This window comes from Rhipicephalus sanguineus, chromosome 3, assembly GCF_013339695.2.
Source record: "Rhipicephalus sanguineus isolate Rsan-2018 chromosome 3, BIME_Rsan_1.4, whole genome shotgun sequence".
Lineage (NCBI taxonomy): Eukaryota > Metazoa > Arthropoda > Arachnida > Ixodida > Ixodidae > Rhipicephalus > Rhipicephalus sanguineus.
In genome coordinates this window covers 67,967,888-67,986,125 of record NC_051178.1, presented here as the reverse complement: position 1 = coordinate 67,986,125, position 18,238 = coordinate 67,967,888, and the positions used below count along the sequence as shown (strand labels likewise).

Below are 18,238 nucleotides of genomic sequence, written 5' to 3'. Positions count from 1 at the left end.
TGGATCATTCTTCATTGTCATGCCCGAGCAGCAATTGAAATACGGCCAGACGTTAGGCTCTTATCACTGGCACGTTCCCACTGTTTATTTTAATCCTTTATTTAGTTCTTCGAAAAGGTAAATATATTAGTTTAGGTGTATGTACACCAGAACTGGTAAACGGGGATAAGATGATGACTTTTCGTCGTCTTTTGCTGTTCCGTCGTTGCTAGCGACTTTCCTGTCAGTCCTGTGCACCATTCGTTGGTGTGGTTATTCACCAGCAATTATCCGCTCTTCATTCCAGGAATATCACGCCAACTAGGCCAGCGGTTCACGTTTCTACATGATGACCATCCTGTCGGTTTATAACCATGATAATGGTTATACACCGGTTATGTATCAGTGGGTACGGGGAGAGTGCCACGGTGGTCTAGTGGTTTGGTGCTCGACTGCTGACCCGAAGGTCGCGGGCTCGTATCCCGGCCGCGGCGGCTGCATTTTCGATGGAGGCGAAAACGTTTGACACCCGTGTACTTATATTTAGGTGCACGTTAAAGAACACCAGGTGGTCGAAATTTCCGGAGCCCTCCACTACGGCGTCTCTCATAATCATGTGATGGTTTTGGGAGGTTAAACCCCAGACATTATTATTAGGGATCGTCTGCCGGGAAGTCACTCTGCTTGGCGGCTGCTTGGTAAGAACGCCTTCATTAGGTTCTTTTTTCCCTTCATTACTTTGCAATGTGTTTGTCTCTACAGCTTTAAGCTGACATTTGACGCACTTTGTGTTTTAGCGCCGAAAGCTTCTTTGTGCTTCACGCTTCGCGTATGATGCTCGTGAATTGCTTTGCATTAAGAAATAGCAACGTGAAACGCTGCGCAGCACGTTAGCGAAGAAATCGTTTCTTGGCGCCAAAAATGAGTCGCCGCTTGCGTCGTAAGGTTTTCTTTGTGCATACAATGCCGCTACACGCAGTTCTAATTCACTGCATGGGTGTGCAAATGTGTGAAAGAGTGCAGTTATGCTTAGAATCGTTATTTGTGGTATTCGCAGTTTGCTTGACACCTATGTTAAGAGCCGAATTAGAGAGAACTTGAGAAATGAGAACAGTGTTCGTTGGCCGTGGCTACGACGTAATATTCTCGTTAAATACCGCCTCAGTAGTTCATGCACCGAAGGTTGCTTGTTTTCACTGCGGCAACTGCTTGGGACTGTTTTTCGCGAAAGGGCGCTGAGAAGTGCGTCGGAGACAATTTGTGCGAAGGCCAGAGAAAATATGATCAACGTTTTTCTCTTTTTCCAGGTCATGCCCTGGAGCGCCAGAACGAAAAAAACCGACTGGAACTGCAGCCGCACGCATACCTTCCATACAAACGCCCAGGTTCGCACACGCCACTGGATTGCCAGACGAGGGACGGCGCCGCCCGCTAGGCAACATGGCAGCATCCACGAAAAAAAGGTCTATAGGCGATTCGCAAAGCGCCGACCACGCCATCTGCCACCACGGCTCAGAAGCGTCGCCGGGTTCGGGAGAGCAGTGTTCCCGCGAGCGTGTGCGCCAGTGCACGAATGGATGTGTTTTTCATCGTGATTTAACGACTCTGTCGGGCTTCAGCGATGTCGAAAGTAACTGCTGCGTTGTCCGCTGCTAAAACACATACAAAAACTCGCAGGAAACGCAATTTTACAAGTTTCCGGTGCTATTTCATGAGCGAGAGAGACAGCGGCGGTGGAGTGCGGCTGTCTGACGCAGAAAGTAAACAATCGCGCTTTGTTTACGGCAGTGTTAGAACGATTGCCGAGTTTGTATTTCTCCATTTATGTCGCTACGTCTTCAGCGAACGCTACTACGTTTACACTTGGTCGCCTCGCCTGCATTGTAGACGCTACAATGCACATGAGGTTGTTATTACTTATAAGACGCAATGCTCTCTTGAAAAACGAATGGCGCGAAGCGCAATGCCAGAGAATGTGGGGCAGGTGACGTCTCCTTTACAAAAGCACCGTTGAATCACACGTGTGCTGCACGAAATCGGCTGCATTCCACCTATTGATGGCACTGGAATGCGACCATCGATGCGGAATGTTCGCTGTGCGCTCGCCTCAACTATATGCACATTGGCTGTAAAACGTGGCACCTGTGCGCAATGAAGGCTTTTGACAGGACTTTCAACCAATTCAACCTACTTTTGAATACTTCGTAACTTGACTTCATGCTAATAGGAAACACCCTTGATGTCACCCACTAATGCTCATTCGCTTTACACAAGCTGTGTTATGAGTGGGGTTATTGGCGTACGCACGGGAGGGGAGGGGGGGCATTCCCTATTCGCCAAAGAGGGGGTGGGGGCACAAAATCTGCCTCATGCATTGACTTAGTGGGGCCTGGGGGCGCTGCGATGAACCTTTGCACCCTCCGCCCCCTTGATGGGGAACCCTACTCACGCCTGAGTGGAGCCGATTATGAAACTTACGTGTTTTCTTTATTCTTCCTGGTGGTGCTAGCTACTGGTAGCTATGTTTTCTTTTGCATGGAAATGGTGAGTATATTTTGGGGAAACCCATGCGAAATCCATGTGAAATCCTGTGAAATCCATGCGCGGGTGTGACAGCGCTCCCTCAAAATCTACTGTATAAACACATGGCACGTAAACGAAGCTACTGTGTCGAGAAAAAAAGTTGGTTCACGCGTCAACGCATAGAGGCATTAGTGATCGGGACGTTATAAAGAAAGCGGCGTACTTACGATGAGCTCCACTTTGTAAGGAAGCTTGTTGACGCTTGTCTGTGGCAAACACATGGTGCGTACGGTGACAGTGTCCTCCCACACAGCTGTGACATCGGACACATGTCAACTATTATAAAGTGCGGCTCCTTTGCGCACACTATCGCCGCAAAGTAATCATTTGGGACGCGCACAAGAGGCAAATCGCACGCGGGCACTTCCGTCATGCTTGCATGAAAGGAGGCGTCTGCTACGCGACCCGCTTGCGGTTCCGACGGCCGCCGCTGCGCGGCTTTCAGTGGCGCCCCTATAGGCGCTGCGCATTGCGGATACCATTGCCACACGCGCTCCTTTCTTTCTATGATTTATGCTAACGCCTCATTACACGCGTTACTACTGCCTTGCGCAAACCACCGGAATGTCTGGGAACGTTCCAAATTACTTTGAGATGATCTGTTAGACTTGAGCGCATAAACTCGAACAGCCGAGTATTTTCTGGGACTAACGCGGCCACCAACGAGAAGGCTGGAATGTTCGATGTCGCATGTATAAATGCCGACAAACTTTAGCGCTGATCAGTTTATTGATGGCCGACGCTTTGTTCGCCGCTTTCAGTTTGCGGTGTGTATTGCTGTTGTTCGACTTTCCGCTTCCCGGCCGTAAGTTCGGCCAAATAACGTTTCATCTCGGACACGCCGACTGCTGCCTTCGTCGACGTCACGACCCCGTGACACTATACTATACACGGCTCTGCTACGCTTTACCTTCGCCTCCTCCCTTTCATCCCCCTCACCACCACTTACCTTTTCCACCCCTTGCTACACTGCGCTATACACGGGTATGCTACGCTCTACCTTCACCCTCCTCCTCACACGCATCACTGCTGTTCACCCTCACTTTTCCACCCCTTGCTATACTGTAGTATACATGGCGATACAAGCTGTAACCTCCACCTCCTGCTTTCCTTCCTCCCCCTTCACATCTCTCCTCATCCTTGCTATGTTACACTATACATGACTATGATATGCTTCAGCCTCCCCTTGGTCCATTCCCTCCTCCTCACCCTTACACCATTCCTTCTCACCCTCACTTCCTTTCCCGCTTTCTTGTCATACTATACTATACACGGCTCTGCTACAAATGGTTTTGCCTGTGTGACGCCGTACCTGGCTGTGCTATGATTTACCCTCTCCCTCCTCATTCCATTCCTCCTCACCCTGACTTCCCTTCCCCGTACCCTTAATATACTATACTGTACACTGCTATGCTATACATGGTTTTGCCTGCGTGACGCAGGCAAAATGTTCACCCTCTCTCTTCCTCCTTTCCGTCATTTTTACTCTCACTTCCTTTTTTCGAATCGTTACTACACCGACTATACATGGTTATGCTATGCTTTACCCCCCCCCCCCTCCTCATTTCCATCCTATTTCCCCTCCTTCTTACCCTCACTTCCATTTGCCACACCGTAACTATACCATACTTTACATCGTTATGCTATGCACGGTTTCATTTGCGTGACGTCATACATAGCTATGCTGTGCTTTACACTCTCCCCTCATCTCACCCTCACTTCCATTTGCCGCTATTTTACTATGCATGGCTATGCTACACGTGGCTATGCTATACATGCTTTTCCTGCGTGACGCCAAGCGACATGAGACGATGAGGACAGCATACGATGTCAGCATACGACATCCCAGGCACCTAAAGTGCTCTGCACTTAAAAGAACAAGGCAAGAAGGTTGAGCTGATGAAAGATAAACGGTGCGTTGATTCCGAGTTCTACGCATGGGATGATCTTTCGAACATACGTGTCGTTGTGCGATCTGGGAAAGATCCTACACAAAGAGCGTAGCTTTTGCCGTGTACATTTAAACGGAAGCTGAAGGACTTCAAATAGGAATGTCGTTGGAGCGTGTAAGGGCAGTTTGATCCCTGCTGAATTCGAATAGTGATGTGAGAGCTCTCAAAAGTGAACGCAAATAGCACTTTTTGGCAAAAACAGAGGCTGTGGCCGGAGGGCTTCTTGATATGGGGTGCTATCCTGGACTTTCGCCATTTTCGGTATAAATTGACGTAGCCGTGACGTATACGCGATGGTGAAGCAACCACATAAATTGCTTGCGCAACGTGGCGTAAAGAGGACATGAAATACAAAGAAACGGGCAATGCGATAACAGTTTGTTTGTTTAATTGTAAATGCAACAACAATAAAAATAAAAGGAAAGTGAAGCGTTTAGTTTTAAAGTCGTAAAGCAGACGATATTGTCTGCAATTCAGCGCCATTTCTGGAGATGAGCGATGCAGCTATAGTAACTTTGCTGGCCAATAAGCGAGCAACCCGAGCCAGCGTCGACATTACCGATATCGCTATTTTGAATAGGTGTTCTGTCTGTGGTTATATTGGCAGATCGCCGAGCAGTGGGCCATGATGTTGGATTTTATTACCGATCGTCCCCATATGGGGAGGGTGGCTTGCGACTTACTGCTGGAGGTACCACAGGAGCTGTGACAGATGCTGACAGAGTGCCTTAACCGCCTGGGTCCCAGCAGCAGGCAGCCGCTGGAGTGGCGGCGGTTTCGGCGAAGTAAGGTGGCGGCATCGCAATCAGGTAATCGCAGCGCAATCAGGTAAGCTTGCGTTTCACTCGAGTGATCTTGACGTTTCAGCTATGCACATGCTTATTGCAGGAGAACAGATGGCGGGCCGTTTGATTTGGCGACGCACCTTTCTGTGGACGACGCCCGCATCATTACAATTGTGCGCGTCGACTGCGTGTTGGGCTACCGCGGCCCTTCGTTCCCAAGGCCCGCGGCGACCAGAAGCGCTGCCGACAGCAGAGAGATAAGAAGCTGCACAGCACTGCAATAATGCCCCTTCTGTTTCTTCTGTCTTTTTTGTTGTGGTGGCCGCTCAGTGTTTAGTCTATTTTAAGTGACGTACTAATTGCCCAACAGCAAGTAGTGCAATAAAGTTCTTTCCATCCATCCAGCAAGTAGTGCGATTTATAACGTCTCCGATGTGCAAAGTATGTCCCTGAACTGTCGTGATCATTAAGATGGTAATAGATGTTCTGCTAAAGATGCGTACGGACTACTGTGAATAAAAGTTACAATCATGTAAACATACAGACGCACAAGCAATAAGAGTTATTTTCAGGACCTCATGTAATGCGCGATCCATTGAATCTGAAAGATATGGTCCAGGCGAACCTGTATTCACGGAAGTGATGCCTACCCGAAGGTGTTAACGGTGGAAGGTATTTCTACGTTGCTTGCCGATAAGAAGTGCATAATGGCCACAGATAAAGAAGAGGGGCTGTAGTATTTCACACTGTAGATGTTACTTTGCACTGGCAGCACTAAGATGTGTACAAACTGCATACAGATAGATGTCTTTTTTGTAGATGTTCTTGTTTCAAAACTGGCTGTCACATATTACAGACATCCTTTGTTGTCGTTGGCAGCAGGGAATGATGAGTCAATGATGCAAACAATGAAACAACTTGAATGTTTTAGGAATGGAGCTCCTTATAGCATCACCTTGTCGGTCGTCGCTCCATCCGGCGTGCCCCCGCCGTCGCGTCTCCCATATCATTCAATAGATGGCGCTGTCCCCTAGAGGTGCATGCAAACTGCAGTTGGGTGGCGATATACTAGATGGCGCTGTCCCATAGAGCTAACAGGTCACTGCTAGAGGACGGACGTGTTTTTCGTGGGCTCCGGAATGACAGCGTCGGATAAGTTTTTTTTTTGCATGATTCGATCTTGTTTTGTTTTAGTTATATGAGTACATAAGCCACTAGACTGAAGCTTAATAGGTCTTACAACTTTGTACTGTTTCCTGTGCGACAGCCGCCTGGGTTTTTTTATTATTTGTTTGTTCGGCCACCACGTGGCTGAAAGGTACACATGTGCTTTGAAGTGTAACATACTTGCGTAGTTTTGTGATACCATTTGACTTTAAGTGTATCTAATCCGCCGTGTGAACGATCTAGCCATGGTCAAAAAGACCGTAAAATGTTCAGGGTGCGGAATGGGATGGAAAATAGAGGTTTGTACGGATGAGAAGAGAGAGGGAGCTGACGCCAAGTGTTAGCAATGCGAGTTAGAGGCGAAAATGGAAATAATAATGGCTGCCCAAATGAGCTCATGGTAAGAATCGCCGAGCTGGAGAATGCGTTGGCGACAGAGTGGTAAAAAACGATGGCTATGGGGGAAAGGCTTAAGTAAGCTGAGGAGGGGTTAGCAAAGGTAGCCATGGTGAACAAGAAAGCAAGCGGCAGCGGGGACAGCGGGGCATCGACCCCCACAGTGGTAGACGCGAAGGGGAAACATGTTTGGAAAGGACAGGTGCAAGGGTCACAGGACCCAGCTTCCGCGAAGTAGTTTTGGGAAGGGGAGGGGACAAAACAGCAACAGAGGCACACGCTAGCAACCGAGGCAGTGGCAAGGTGCGGGACAGTCCAGCAGAAAAGTCGGAGCACGTGATAATCGCCGGGGACTCGAATTTAGTTAGATGCGCAGAAGCAGTCAAGGAAATGGTGAGAAGCGACAAACGAGTTTTAATAGGGAAGTTCCCGGGACATAGGCAGGGATCAGTGATGAGACAAGCTAGCGCAAAACTCGCAACTAAGGCTAATGGACGAAACCTCGTGATTATCGCGGGAGGTCTAAACGACGTCTTGAATGAAGAATCAGCCGAACTAGCGACCACATTGGCGAAAGGGGTCGATGACATGCGCGCCATTTCCCCTAAGGGGCATAGAGTGGTATGCACAATACCGGAGGTACCGCTGCGTCACGGCAACCTGCAAAGAGCGGTTGTAGACGCAAACAAACAGATATGGCAGATGATTCGAGAGAAAGACATCGAGATAGTGGAAATAAACATAGAGGTGCACAGGTGGGGTGGTTTTCGAAGAGACGGAATACACTTCGATAGGACGCTTGGTCATGAGGTGGGATGGCGACTTGCAGGATGCGCAGTAGCTTTGTTGGTGGGCACGCGGGCCCTTCGGTGCCAAGGGTAGCTTGTAATGAGGAAAACAACCAGGGGGACTCTTTGACAGGCAGTATAGCGAAAAACCAGATAAAAGGTAAAAGAAGGGAGAAGGCGCGTGTTGCTATTAGTTACATAAACATGCAGGGTGGCAGAAAAAAGGCAAATTGGTTAGAGATAGAGGGACAGTTAAGGAACAGACAGGTGTTTATGCGGTTACAGAAACACACCTTAGAGACTTGGAAGAGCAACCACATATTGACAATTATTAGATGCGAAGTATCTTATGGCGGAGTTCAATCCTGTGGTGGTGGTGGTGTGCGGCGTGACCGCCCTTACTGCGCATGCGCATACCCTCTCCACTCACCCTCTCCATCCCCCCTCTCCACATCCACTCCCCACTTTCCCTCTCCACTCCATCTCTCCCTTTCCCTCTCTCCACTTTCCCCCTCCCTCCCCCTCTCCACTTCCTCTATCCCTTCCCCCTTTCCACTCTTCCTCTGAAACACGGGCTAGACATGCCGAAATTCTCTCCTGCGCAACGCCGCGATGAGCACCAGCGCTTGGGCGTCCCCTCCCCTTCTCTCTCCTCTCCTACGCTGCCCCCCTCTCGCACGCCAGCCGACTGCGTTCCCTGCTCGCCCTGTGAGAATTAAAGCCAGGCTAAGGGAAGACAACACGCGCGTAGCGTTCCTCTTCGGGTTCCACGACGCGAGGTCGGTAGCATGCCCAAAGAACGCCAACGGAACGCGATCGTGCAAGTGCTCCGGCTTCGCATCGCCTCATGGTCCCCTTTAGCGGGAAATGGTGTAATTTATTTGGGAAGGATGTAACAGGGTCACATCAGAAAGGAGAGGTGGGGGTGTTATAATGCTAATTCATAGCAGAACAAAATGGGATAGAGTGACACAAACGTGTTCAGAGCACATATGGGTTTCGGGCACAGTAGCTGGAAAGAAAACGTGGCTAGATGTAGATTACTTGTAGACGGGGAATAACTGCAGAGAAAAGAATCTGGAGATAGTGAAATGCATAAGCACCGATATTAAATAATTTGGTCATGGTGCCGAAATAATCCTTCTAGGGGACATGAACGCTCACATTCATGACCTTGACGGATATTCAGACACCAATGGCAAGTTATTGCTAGATTTTTGCGAGCAACATAGTCTTGAGATAGTTAACGTGGGGCGTAAGTGTGAGGGGCAGATCACGTGGAAAGTCGGAAACAGACAATCGAGCATTGATTATTGTCTCATGACAGAAGGAATATATGACAAACTTAGAGAAATGAGAATAGACGAGGAAGGCATTAACAGCTTGGGTAGTGATCATAAACGCATAATATTACAAATGGGATATAAAACTGAAAATGAGAACATAGAATCAAATTTTGCCATCTTGTACCTAAATGACAAACAAATAACAAATATACCCGCAAGAGTCGAGGAAAAAGTAGACGAACTACCAGGCAAAGACTGGAAGTATAGTGACCTGCTACATGTAATCACGAAAGAAATGGAAAAAGAGAAGAAAACTATTTGTTGGAAAGGAAAGAGAAAGCCAAAAAGTTGGTGGACCAAAGAAATCCGGGAGGCGATCGAGAAGCGACGTGAGGCATCACGGGAGCACAGACAGGCAAAAAAAGGAGAAGCGGCCACAGGACGAAGTCAACCAAATATGGGAAATATATTTAGGCCAAAAATCCATTGTACAGAAATTAGTCGAGGCAAAAAGTAAAGGTGAAAGTGAACGCTGGATGACAGAGATTCGCGAAAAGAAGAAAGCCGCGCCTAGGATATTTTGGAGTCACCTAAAAGCGCTGGGTAGGAAGTCTGTCACAATGCAACAACGTTTGGTAGAGGAAGGAGGAAATCAATTGGAAGGGTATGAAGCGCTAGGTTACATCCGAAAGATAACAGCCGATTTGTTTAAAAAGGTCGCCCAGGGGATTCCCCCGGTGAATAAAAGTACGCAAAGGAGTGCAACCGACGAAGATGTAGTACTAGAGAATTTCTATTGGAAGAAGGCAGAATGAAAAATTCCTAAGCGAACTACTCCGGGCTTAGATGGGGTTCCCGTCAGCCTCATTAACGAACTTGGACATAACACTAAAGAAGCACTGCTGAAAGCCGTAGAAAAGTGCTTACAGGAGAGGGAAATACCAGACAGTTGGCGAAAAAGTAGAATGAACTTAATGTATAAAGGCAGGGGAGAAAAGAATAATATTCGCTCGCATAGACCGCTAACCATTACATCGGTGCTCTACAGGTTGGCGATGCGGGCAGTAAAATTAAAAATAGAAGCGTGGGTAGAACAGATGTCCTTTGTCCCCGCTGTTATTCATGCTGTACATGGTGAGGATGGAAAAAGCGCTAGAAGGTTGCAACATTGTATTTGTTTTTGTCACACAAACAGGTCGGCACGATAGTTGAGCGGAAGCTTCTATGTCTATTTTATGCTGATGATATTGTCTTATTTACGGACAGTCAAGATGATATACAGCGACTGGAAGATATATGCGGAAGGGAATGTGAAGCTCTAGGACTAGGATTTAGTGCAACAAAATGTGGATTGATGGTATTGAATGATCACGAAGACTATGCGGTCTTAATACAGGGCCAAAAAATACCGAGGGTAAGTAGGGTACAAGTACCTCAGAGTATGGGTAAATGAGGGGGATAGATATATGGAGGTACAAGAAAAAACATTGGTAGCAAAGGGAGAGAGGAATGCTGCAATTATGAAGCACAGAGCTTTATGGGGATACAATAGGTACGAGGTGCTACGTGGGCTGTGGAAGGGTGTGATGGTCCCGGGGCTTACATTTGGGAACTCAGTGGTGTGCATGAAGTCAGAGGTACAATCAGGAATGGATGTAAATCAAAGGACGGTGGGCCGTCTCGCGTTGGGCGCTCACGGGAAGACGACAAATGAGGCTGTAAAGGGTGATATGGGATGGACAGGCTCTGAAGTGAGGGAAGCTCAGAGCAAAATTAGTTTCGAAGAGAGGCTGAGGAAAATGAAGAATAGCGGATGGGCAGAGAAGGTTTTGAGGTATTTGTATAGAAAAAGCGTTGACACGCAGTGGAGAAAAAGAACTAGGAGGCTCACCAGTAAATATACGGCGAGCAGTGCGGGCGATATGGCAACAAGGAGCATTAAGCGGAAGGTCAGAGAGGCGAAGAGGACATATTGGATGACAGCGATGGAAAAGAAGCCGGCTCTGAGTAACTACCGAAAGGGAAAAACGAAATAAGGAAGGAAAGGTTTTATGATAATTCAAGTGGAAGCGCTTTATCATTTGAAGCAAGGTCGGGCTGCCTTAGAACGCGTAGTTATAAAGCGAGATTCAGTAACGAAGAAGAACAATGTACATGCTGCGGGGGAACTAAGGAAACGATAGAAATCTACTGATTGAATGTGGCGATATTCACCCAGGTATACGTGTGGGCACGAGTCTACAGGAAGCCTTGGGTTTTAGGCACAACAATGGAAAACTGAACACGTCCGCGATAGAAATAAGTAAGAGACGGTTAGAGTATTGGTGGCAGAAAAGTAGAGATAAAGTACAAAAATAAATAATGGGGAAAAATAAGGTCATTCTGCCTTAAGAGGCAGAGAGATGGACCGTGAATTTATATTTTTTGGTATAATAACATAGATTTAATCAATGGAGACAAGATACTAGGCCAACATGAAACAAGGAAGATGTTTTTCTTTTTTTTTCTTCGAGCCTGGTGGCAGACATATCACCGCTCCGTAATAAAGGGGACGCTCATAGCATCCATCCATCCATGGAGAAAAAAATAAAATAAAGAATGAAATAAAATAAAAATAAGAAATAAGAAAACATGAAAAATAAAGAATAAAAAATAAAAATAATAAAAAATAATAAAAATAAAAAATAAAAAAATAAAAATAAAAATATGAAAATAAAAAAGTTGAAAAAAGGAAAAATAATCAAAGCGGCGTATCGCTTTGATTACTGCTGGGCGAAACCGCTGGACATTGCCCGGTGTAACCATGATTGCTTCAGGAGCTTCGCCCAAGCTCTTCATCGTTCACCCGTGGATATGCTGTGATTTTCAATTATTGCAAGGAGGGAACATAACGTGGTTGCTTAAGAACTATGAAAAAACAAGGCAATTTCTGCAAGGCACTTGGAAAATCATTACAGAAGAGGTGAATTGCCTCGCAGCACATTCTGAAATATCACGCATTACTCTTGCATGTAAACGTTTTAGTGTACAAGAAAAACCAGGACAGAAAGAACTGACACAGTCACAGCACTATGTCCACGTCACCTCTTTCGGTACTGGGTCGTTTTGGGCGCGATAAATGTTTAGATAGATTTCCAACAGGTGCAAGCTTGTGCTCTTGCATGTACGAGTGGTTACTACATGAATAGAACTTTTGTACAGCACCTGCAAGACTCGTACATTCATTACGTGATATGAAAAGTCTTTCACTGGGTTCGAATTGTGAATAAAGTACTGAAAACAACACTCTGAAATAGCATTTGTGGTTGCATGCACTGGTGCAAAATACCGCAGGCTGTTTCCAGAGTTACTATGGCCTCAACAAACTAGTTCTGCCATGATTCGCTGGAGAAGTTTAGCACGTTTTTGCCTGACTACCTGGTACGAACAGAAACAACGAAGCTTTTGTCAGAATACAATTCCTGCAAAAACACACGTAGAGGTGATAGCTATAAGATCAAACAGAAGGCAAGCGCCTACCTTGTCGTGAACAAGGAAGCAGCTTTTGTCAGTGTACAATTGCTGCTCAACACAAGTGCAGGTGATAAGTAGAGGATTGGACACAGTCCAAGTGGCTACTTTGCCATGAGAAAAAAAAGTTACACATCATCTCCCCCTACGGGCAACCATGGTGGGATACGAAAGCAGCGCGGGGGATGCACATCGAGTTTCCGTTTCTCTCATGGAGGAAGGAATATACTGAGGAGAGGCCCTGACGTCACTCGTTGTGAAGCCGTGGTGAAGCCGGAAGTCGGCCATATTGACTGGGCAAATTCTCCTCTCTTGTTTACATCCGAATGTGAAGCGAAAGGCGCGACTCTCTCTCCGGCTCGAAAAGCACGTGGGCTGCGCGGGGCGCGCGCCGGTGCTATCCGAAACCAACTGAACGGATTTTAACGCGCTGTTCTGCCGCGATACGGCTGACGAAATCTCTCCGTCTGGGTATTGTACTCTTGCACTGCCGCCGTTTACAATAAAGTCCGCTAGTTGCACGTTAAGTTTTTTTTTTATTTGAACAGTTTCTTGTGAAAATAAAGATGTTATGTCGGACCAGCCAATTCATTGCCGCGCAACGAAGCAGGCGCCGAAATTTGTACAGCTTCTTTCAGATCGCTTTTCTTTTACGCTTCTCTTTGGGCGTTATGGAACTTTCGGCCAGGCTGTGAGCTAGGCACGGCGATACAAAAACATGTCTTCTCTGCAATAAACCCGGAGGCCCGTAGTTATGCCACTAAAAACGGCGTCGGTGGAGCATGTATACGTGACAGCCCGTTGAGGTTCCGGCGGCCTCCTTGTTTTCGCTTCCCTTATGTCCGAAGCGTACTGTTTTCAACGGATATCCCAAAGGCCAGGATTTCATTAGGACGAAGCAGCGAACACCAACTGAAGGTGCGTGAGAAGATGTCTCTGGTGTGGATCACGCGCACTGGTACCTACGGAGAACTTAAAGGCGAGGATCGCGTTAGGACGAAAGCTGGGAAAGCCAGCCGAAGGAATGCGTGGGAAAAGTCTCCCGGATGGATCACGCGCGGACACAGCCGCCAAGGACGGCGGGGAAAGCCAGCCGAATGCGAGGGAAGATGTCTCCAGGATAAGTGGCTAGTTATTTGAGAACAGGAGAGAGAAGGCGCTTGTTTCTGTCTCCCTTATCGGGAACATAGCTAAGCGCCTTGCTTGGTGGTGAAGTGGTGATCACGCGCGGACACAGCCGCCAAGGATGGCGGAGAAAGCCAGCCGACGGAAGGCGAGGGAAAAAGGTCTCCGGGATAATTGCCTGTTTATTAGAGAAAAGAGAAGGCGCTTGTTTCTGTTTCCCTTATAGGGGGACCCGGCTAAGCGCCTTGCGTGGTGGGGAAGGGGTGGTTCACGCGCGGACACAGCCTTCAAGGATGCCCGCCCGGTTCAAACAGCGCCCGTAAACAAACACAGCATTCCTCCTTTCTTAACGAAAGCAGGATATGATTGTGTACACCTGAGGATTTCGAATAGTACGAGCGGCACGTCTTACTGCGTTGGCACTATCCCTCGAAGCTCCACTGCGAGCACGTCGCTGTGTGCGCGGTCACAGCCGCACTGCCCAGCTGTTGTGTGCCAGGATGCAAGTCGCGCGGCTCACAAGGAGTACCAGCCACCTTCTACCATTTGTAAGTAAATTTACTTATTCGGTGGACGCGTTAGAGTAGAGGCCAAGCGAATTCGCATAGTGGAAATCGTTCTGTAGATTTATAATATAACATGTTATGCTGCGTGTATACAATACTGTGCAATACATATGTTGTGTAACCATCCATTATCAGGTTTTCCCAAAGATGCCGTTCGTCGGACAAAGTGGATAGAAGCAATTTGGCCCCCGCATATTCGCCGGGAACCTGCAAAGGAAGCTCATGTTTGTTCGAAGCATTTCTTAGAGGAGCATTTTGATCGCACGTCCGCGTTCAAAGTCCGCCTACGAGAGCATGCAGTTCCTACTCTCTTGGTGAGAATGAATGAACTTTGGAACCGATTTCCGTTCTCTTATACATAGTTCACGATTTATATTTTTCTCTCTCTGGTAAACGATCTTGATACCTGTATGTCGCTTGCATTATAGTGGTAAATGATGGTAAAAAGGATTGACATACAATAAATGTTTAATTCAAAATAAATAAATGAGCAGTTAAATAAATAAACAAATTATCATGCACCAGTTCATATCTATTCAGGCTTCCTTCTTTTGACATCACTGACGAAATTATATTTTTCTCTTAAAATTTAACAGCACATACTCATACCTGTTAGTACTCTGTGCACGAATTGGTGGGGTGCAAAAAAAAAACTTAAGGTAGCAATTTCATAACCAGCACCTAGAAATTTAGATATAAACGTGGTAATCAAAAGCAAGATTTTTGTAAGTGCCTCTTGCATCACATATACATGGTTAATTTATATTGATATGAAGTAATGCAAACCCTGTGCCATTGTTATTTTTTTTCTTCTTTTATTTTTTACATCCGATCTACAATTGTAATACTAAGTTTTTAATCCCCCAGCTACCTCATCCAGTACAACAAGGTGATAGAGCACCTGATGCAGCAAGCACCGATTCATCCTTTGATTCCCCTCAGCTCATGCAAGGTTGCGCTGAAGGCTTGCTGCTGCTTGCACAGGTAAACATTTCACTTGATCATTATAATATGCTTACAGGCCAAGTTATGCTTGAAGCAGCCACTCAACAATAAAATATTGTGGTTGTACTTGGTGCATTAGAATTCAATGTGTATTTGTACAATGCAATGCAAGTAAAGCAATATGCAGAAACTGTGGGAATGACAGTTATATTGCACTCATTCCTCCAGTTTCAATGCCTCGCTTCATCTGTAATGCTTTGTACAGCTTTTCATGAAGGCATTTTTAACTAGCAGTGATATATCACTATCAGGTTGCTGCAACTTCTCATGAAGGCCTCCAAGCTTGCCTCTCCACACCTGCATCGCCTGACTTAGCTGCAGGCTTCCACGGGCAGTCCACACTCCAACAGGTGCAGATCACTTTTCCCCTCTCGTTTTTTTTATTATTAAGCTCATTAGCTCACTACTTTGAACACTTTGCTGAAGAGCAAACCACTGAATAGCATAGGTATTCTTGCTTTTAGGAAGCCATGGATATACAGCATGAAAGTGCAGATCCAATCATTTTACCTGACCCAGATCCCTCCAACCTAAGTGCCAGTCATTTCATCGAGCCAGCACTTGTACAGGTGAAAATTCACCTCTGTTCTACTCATCAGGCATGCTTGTCCTCTGTTATAAGTAAACTGATGTTACAGTTGATGTAGAAGTAAAAATTTCTAACACGTGCTCTTTCTAAAAGACTCCCATGGATATTGGTGAGGTGAGGAGAGTGAAGCACAGGCCAGCATCGCCACACCAGGTCCATCCGGCCAAGTTGCTGGTATTCAGTGGGAGCCGGCCCATGAGCAGGTAAACACACACTTCCACGTGACATAAATGTTGAATGATATACCAAGTGATACCTTCTCTAGCTGAGGCTTTACTAACATAATATGCACTTTCCCTTTAGTTATGTGGTTGCAGTGTCCTGATAAGAAGCAATGCATGTACTAGCCCACCTCAATTTTTCGAGAAGCAGTATAGTTCAATTATTTTAATAGTTCAATTATAGTTCAAAATGCTATTAAGTGTGCAGCAGTACCTCTTAAAACTGGCTATGTAAGCCCCTGTGAATATCAGCATTGTCAGAATTACAAATAACCGTTTTTTATTAAGATGGTATCATCTACTTCCACAGGAATTACAAAGGCCAGAAGACATGCTGGCACCATTTGAAACACCAAGAAAAAGAAAGCAGGCAAAGGTAAAGAAGATGAACAAATGCAAGCTATCAGACCAAAGCAATGCACGTGTATACATCAAGAGTAGCACAACCAGTCCCAATATTTAGTTCAGTAAACTAATAAAATAACAAGACAAGAAAGGGTGTTAAAGTCATAATTTGATCAAAGCAACGCATGAAAACTGTACATGCCATGTTTATCTGCATGACATACAAATCAATTGATGTTTGCAATATTAAATGACGAATGACCTGTGCTCCAAGTTATAGAAAATGGTTGGCTAATATCGATGAGTTCTTTTTAGAGGCGACCAAGATATGATAGTACAAGGTTGTCCTACATTTGAATGTTTTAAATACCATAAGTGCAAGTGTCAACAGAAGGAGCAGGAATAAGGAAAAATTACGGCTCACTGTCCAAATTCCCTGGCTCAGTCATATTGTTATTATAAGTGTTTCAGCCTTTCACAAGTGACGCACGTTACCACCTGACAAGTTAGTGTTTTGTTCTATCTGGTTTTGCATTGTAGGTCGACACCCCTGAAAAGGCTTTTTTGCGAGCTCGCACAGCAAGACTTGCCTCAGAGCAGCAAAGATCAAGGAAAGCAATCAAAAGACTTCAGCAGTCCAAGAGGCGCCTTAAAAAAACAAAATGCCGAATTGAAATCAGTTTTGAAAACACTAACCAAAGAAAACATTTTGCTCAGAGAGCAGGTTTCAGTGCTTGACACTCTGGGTGCAGCAAATCAGCATCTTTTGAAACGACAGATCGCAAAACAGACAGGACAACACCCCCGAAAGTATTCACCTGAGCTAAGGGCTTTTGCTCTTACCTTGAACTTCTACTCTCCTCGGGCATATCAATATGTAAGGGAAGTCTTTGACACATGCCTGCCACACCCTCGAACATTAAGAAAATGGTATGAGAGTGTTGAAGGAAAAGCGGGATTCTCTAAAGAGGCTGTGACTGCATTAAAATTGAAATGCTTAGAAACTAGCAGTCGAGGACATCAAGCTGTGTGCAGCCTCATAGTTGACGAGATGTCAATTAGACAGCAGGTACAGTGGCAAAATGGTCACTTTGAAGGCTATGTAGCCCCTTCAGAAACGCATTATGATGCACTGTCTGCAAATGCGTCAAAAACGCATGGCATGATTCGAAGGCACTCAGTATTACATATCAAGAAAGAAAACGAAGAAATGTGTTGTTTTTTTGTGAGTTTCAGTAATTAATCGTTATTAGCGTGTTACTAATTATCTAATTATTCTGCCATCAGTGAGCTTCAGTACTTGCATAAAAAGAATCAACTATTAGGCCCGAAAACCATGTACGCCTTCTTTTTGGTTGTATTTGTTTCGAGCGGAGAAAAAAAATACTCTTGACGTTGGTCCTGGAACGCGGCACGTCGAACGATCGTCTAAAATGGTAGTGTCTCCAGCAAAGTGATCCTCTGCAGCAATACGCAGGGCAGTGAAGTTAAATGACCGCTAGTTGTCCAATCAGGAAGCGTGCACGAATGTGCACACCGAGTTTCAGGCCATTTGAAGAAACACGCGGCATGGGACGCGCCTCCGAAGTTCGGGTCCTCAAACGAGGACGCCGTGCCGCAAAGGGGTAGACATGGGCGCAGGAACCGAAGGTGACTGCTTGCCACAGGCAAAAGCCGCCTTCGTGATAATGGCTGTCTCCATTAATGGCCATTGGAAAGTTCCTCTTGGCTACTTCCTAGTTGATGGGCTTGTAGGTGAGCAGCGAGCGAACTTAGTTAGGCAGAGCTTGCTGACAGCTCATGAAGCAGGGGCCATGATTGTTTCTCTGACATGCGATGGTGCGCCAGCTAACATTGCAATGCTTCAAGAATTAGGCTGCAATTTTGCAGATATTCAGAACCTTCAAACAACCTTCAAGCACCCAGCTACAAACGAACCAG

At 46.2% G+C, this 18,238-nt stretch overlaps 2 long non-coding RNA genes across 2 annotated transcripts; both read left to right on the top strand.

Moving 5' to 3' along the window:
* Positions 1–14,272: 14,272 nt before the first annotated feature.
* On the top strand, positions 14,273–15,517 carry LOC119385536 (uncharacterized). Its single transcript, XR_007415587.1, has 3 exons — positions 14,273–14,451; positions 15,005–15,121; positions 15,394–15,517. It is a non-coding gene; the product is annotated as an uncharacterized LOC119385536 (long non-coding RNA).
* Positions 15,518–16,259: 742 nt separating this feature from the next.
* Positions 16,260–16,934, top strand: LOC119386710 (uncharacterized). The gene is made up of 2 exons (XR_005182349.2): positions 16,260–16,328; positions 16,838–16,934. It is a non-coding gene; the product is annotated as an uncharacterized LOC119386710 (long non-coding RNA).
* The last annotated feature ends 1,304 nt before the right edge of the window (positions 16,935–18,238 follow it).